Source organism: Engystomops pustulosus, chromosome 9 (genome assembly GCF_040894005.1).
Source record: "Engystomops pustulosus chromosome 9, aEngPut4.maternal, whole genome shotgun sequence".
Taxonomy (NCBI): domain Eukaryota; kingdom Metazoa; phylum Chordata; class Amphibia; order Anura; family Leptodactylidae; genus Engystomops; species Engystomops pustulosus.
In genome coordinates this window covers 74,130,886-74,136,197 of record NC_092419.1, presented here as the reverse complement: position 1 = coordinate 74,136,197, position 5,312 = coordinate 74,130,886, and the positions used below count along the sequence as shown (strand labels likewise).

The 5,312-nt window shown below is 45.9% G+C and overlaps 1 pseudogene; it reads right to left on the bottom strand.

The window, feature by feature from the left end:
- Positions 1-1,488: 1,488 nt before the first annotated feature.
- On the bottom strand, positions 1,489-3,871 carry LOC140076454 (uncharacterized; annotated as a pseudogene).
- Between the last annotated feature and the right edge of the window lie 1,441 nt (positions 3,872-5,312).

Here is a 5,312-nt window from a genome sequence, read left to right as displayed (position 1 = left end):
TTCTGCATCTCTCAAAGTTTGAGCTGCGTATCGTGGTCAATGCAGGTAGGGTCAACCCTTGGATGGGGACCTGAACCATGGGACAAACGCCTACAAACCTGGGCATCCAGGTGGAGTCTCTGAAATTTGGTGGTTCTTTCTTTGAGGAGTGTCCTTCAGTTCTCAATCTCTGGTGACAAATGTCTTCCTGATCCCCAAACTGGTAACAGTATCCAGATCTGGACCTTCTAGGGCTACTATAGCCAGAGTCTCGAGATCTTGGTGGAGTATGACACTCTTGATCTCGGTCTGCAGGTGGTGGTGAAGACGGAATGTGGACTGGAAGTTCAGGTTATTGTTGCCAGGATAACACCTCTAACATTCTAAGAGTTGGTGTAATGTTTTAGTCAAGCACTTCTTTAGACATCAGAGATTAGGAGACCTGTTGAATCAAACAGACTGCTGAGGCAGATTCTTCGGCAGTCAGGGGTGCTAATTCCTCTTGGGTTTCAGATGGAAGTCATTCCTCAAGTAAATCAAAGGTCACCATCTCAAAATCAAGGAAGGAAGTGTGATGAGAAGATGATGATGAGCTAACATTTTCAGCTGACATTTGTGATGGTTAGGAGCACCATGAAGGAATTGCTCTCTCAGGGGTTTGGTCCTGATTCTCTGCCTCTTTGGGCTCTACATGTATAAAAGCCTCCCAGGTTTCTTGCAAAGAGAGAGCAATGTCTTTGAAGCACTCTTGGTACTCTTGTCTCTTACCAAAGAACCGCAGCTTTAGTACGCACATATGGTGCGGTTTTCAAAGGTAGTTCTCAGCCTATCCAGTATTTTAATTGCTGTCTGACATTCTTGTGGAGGTCAGGATTTGACATCATGAACAGTTGTTCGTGCAACTGGCCAACCAAGATGATTGTCTGCTGCTCTTCATCCACAGGGTATAAGGTGAAGGTGGCTAGCATCTTTGCCCTAAATTCAAAGAGAGTGTTAGGTTTTCCTTCATATTGGGGTAGCCCATATGGGTAGTCATGACTGCCTTTGAAGTGGTATATACAGCAGGTGGATAAGAATGGCAAGAGTACTTGGCAGACATCTGGCATGGGTGAAGGTAGTGGAGATGGATGGCACTACAATGTGGTATTCTCTTCCTGATCCGACACAGCGGCATCAGGGATTCTAAGTCTAAGGGACTAAGAGATGTAACAATGTCCATTGCTATGGGTGATGGCTTGTAATGGGGACGTAGTGCCTTTAAGGCTCAGTCACTATTCCCTGGCAGGTTAGTCAATATACACCTAGCTTCGAAAACAATCTCTCCCCCCCCCTCCCCATTAACTTCCCCAGCAGTACTCACCCACGATGATGGGACAGCTCCGCTGCACACTCGATCCTTCTCTGGATGGTCAGCAGGCAGGAGATCAGTGGTAGTAAGCAATGCTTTTCTCCAGACGCAGGACACTTGGAGCTCCACTCCGGTGGATGCGCACACGGGCGGCAGGTTCCTCAGCCACATGCATTGAAGAATCCAAGATGGCCACTTGGATTGGGAGTGACAAACAATATCCCAACCCTGACATCTTCATCTAGAGCCTCTAGCAACATAACTCTATGAACCAAACCGCCATGCTCAAATCCTGGATTGCCACTTTGTACCTGCTCCATCACATTGGATATCCTATTAGATAAGTCATACGGACATTCCTGTTTCATCTGTGTAACCTTTCCAGACAGAGATATATTGGAAGCTACTCTATACATCCCTTTAAACATTTCCTTTAGAATGTTTTTGTTCTCCTTTATTGTCCACAGTTTTGTGCAATCCACAATCCATTTCCCACAACTTTTTGAAAACTCTGTCTACATCTTCTCCACTCAAATTATTCAGTATCCCTAACTCTCGGTAAATCAGAGAACAATTTCATGAAACGATTGATGCCATGACACAGGACCAATGTCTCTGTGGCTTCAGTTGTTTTGAAACAAGCTGCACTTCCCCAATGTTATCAGTGTTCAGTACAGTAGTTGTAGAGGTAGAAGCTGCTAGGATGTTTTGGATTTTATTTAAATCTCCCCATGAATAAATGGGATCAGGATTATTTTCCATTTGTGAAGTCCTTTTGTTGAACATTTGAACACAATTTTCTGCCAATTTATCAAATGCAATGTTAGTGGCATGTTTACATTCCAGTAGCTCCTTCTCTACATTCTGTATCTTTACAGACAATTCTTCATTAACATTTGTTAAGTACTAACAAAATGTAGGTTTCCAAGCAAACCTTTCACAGTGGTCACTATATGCAATCTCACATCAGAAATGTTATCAGTCATCTTTTTTTGAACATGTTCACACACCTCTTCCTTCAACCTGAACTCATCATTTTTCTTCGTGATAACCTCCATTAATCCAATACAATGAATAATACAAATAATCTAAGATAATAAACCTTGCAAGTGCTTTCTCTCTTGAACTTTTTTATCAAAAACCTCCTTCTTTAGAAAAACATCTCATTTCATCCCATGTCTATGTTTATGGGGAATCTCATATGAACCACCATGACCTTTTATATAATTTAACAATTTCAAATTGGGGCACATTTACTTACCCGTTCCTGTTGCGATCCCACGGTACGTCGTCCGACGAGGATTCGGGTCTGCTGCAAGTCACTAACCTCAAGTGCCCGAGTTCCTGCATCCGTCGCTTCTGCCCTGAGGTCCCCTGGAGTTCACCTGCTTCTTCCTGGTGCATGCGAGTGCTAAATCTTGCGACACAAATACTTTTTTAAATTTTGCGGTTTGTCCAAATCCGTCGGGTTGTCTGACAGCCCACCCCCTGATTTCTGTCGCGTGCAAGCCGGCGCTGATGCACCACAATCCGATCGCTTGCGCTAAAATCCCAGGGCAATTTGGCGCAAAACGGAAATCATCGGGAAACCCGGCCAAAATGCGTCCGACAGACCCTTAGTTAATGAGCTCCAATGGTCGTGAGGTCCAAACTTCCTTCTGGTCCTTTGGGTCACAGTTCTCCTGGGTCACAATCCTTAAGGGACATCTACCACCAGGATGAAGGACTGTCTACAAGTAAGCCTGAGGGGCTCATAGCTCCATAGATGATGATGAAGGCAAAGCACTGGAGGCGTTTGTAGCCTTACCTGCGTCTGTGGAGCCCAATTATGAGGCTATCAAAAGGGCTCTGATACGTTTTAACCCCACTTCAGAGGTGTACAGAGAACGTTTCTGGACTGTCAGGAAGACATGATAGTCATGCGGCGTTTGCCAGGAAATTGCTAAACCTGATGAAACGGTGGTCCAGAGGATGGGGTGTGACAACCCTAGAGGAGATGGATGACCTGATCGCCATGGACCAATTTATTCACACCTGTTCTCCGGAGGTGTGACAATTTATACGAGAACGGGAGCCAAAATCCTTGCAAAAGGCTGCCCAGCTGGCAGATGTGTTTGTTGCCAGCAGAGTTCCCGAAGCAGGATGGAAGGGGGGTAAGCCCTGTGTAAACTCTTCTACTGTTGTTTACAAAGCTTCTGGGATGACACCTTCTACCTCACCCAAGCCAGCGGGAGACCAGCACAGATGTTTTGTGTGCAGTCAAGTGGGGAATATCAGCATTACATGCCCAGAGAAGAGGAAGAGCACCCCTTTGCCTACACCAATGGTTTCTTCACCTTCTGTTTTGTTTGTGGGTGGGAATAAGGGGGTGGCTGGTGACAACCTACAGGAAATTAATGTAGGTGACAATGTCACAGTGGGTTTGAGGGATACCGGTGCAGAGATGACCCTTGTGCACCCGTCACTTGTCAAAACAGAGGATCTCGTCCCAGGGAGCACTCTAACAATTGCTGGTGTTGGAGGCCTCACCTCAGCCTTGCTCATTGCGTGTGTTTACCTGGATTGGGGGGCGGAAAGAGGGATGATGGACGTGGGGGTAACACATAACCTTCCCACCAAAGTTTTGTTGGGGACTGATTTGGGACGATTCGTGTCCAAATATGTGCCCATGGACGTCAAGAAGGACCCTGGCACACTCGGTGCCACACGTGAGTTGGGTACTGTGGTACCTGAGATGGAGACTGTGCCTACCAAGGACTGTGATAGTCATATGTCCGATGTTGTAAGAGGACGGTCTACTGATTCTATGCATTATCCTAGCGTAAATGTAAAACCAACTGTGTTAGATGATGACTGCATGCATAGTCCTGATATAGCTATAGCCAGTAGTGATGAATCATAAGGCTCTGTCGATTGCAATTTGTTATCCAATGCTATAGATAGTATGCATCTGCCTAGTGATAGCATGATTGTTACTTCATGTGATGTAGATAATATTTACCTGCCGATAATGTGAATGTATCTACATCTGTCATAGATTATGTCTGTCTGTCTGGGAGTAGTGTGGAAGCCAGTGAATGTCCAGCATCGGGAAATGTGATTAATGCAGAGTTTTGTGTGTGTTAAGAGTGAATCTGTTGTTTGGGTGATTGTGGACTGAGTATATAGGTAATAGCAAGGTACTTTTCTTAGTGTCACAATTTAAATAGATTTTTTTTTTACTTTCTTTGCTGGTCTGCTAATTGGGATTAGTGTTCACACCTGATAAATAAAGGTCTAGCAACTCACATTTGAGCTCGCTCAGTTTTGGCTTGTGATTTCAAGTGGCTAGTGAACTTAAAGGGCACCTACCACCACAAATCTACCTATAAAGGTAGATTGGGTGGTAGGTGCATCAATGGGACGTGAGGATAGCCCTTTTAAGGGCTAATCCTCATGTCCCCTCACTTTTTTGGTAACTTTTATTCCACATATATTTAAATTTACTTATGCGGCTACCGGGGCGTGGAGTAGCCGCATATGAGATTACATTAGGCGGCTACTCCACGCCCCGGTACCCACTTTACCCCTCCTACTCACCCATCTTCGGCGCGCAGCTCCACATAGCTGCGCGCCCTCGTCCGGCGACCCTGCCGTCTGCGCATGCGCAGAAGAGCAGGCCCGCGCCTGCGCGGTCACTGCTCCGAAACTGGCGCGGGCCTGCTCTTCTGCGCATACGCGGAGCTGCGCGCTGAAGATGGGTGAGTAGGAGGGGTAAAGTGGGTACCGGGGCGTGGAGTAGCCGCCTCATGTAATCTCATATGCAGCTACTCCACGCCCCGGTAGCCGCATAAGTAAATTTAAATATATGTGGAATAAAAGTTACCAAAAAAGTGAGGGGACGTGAGGATTAGCCCTTAAAAGGGCTATCCTCACGTCCCATTGATGCACCTACCACCCAATCTACCTTTATAGGTAGATTTGTGGTGGTAGGTTTCCTTTAAGT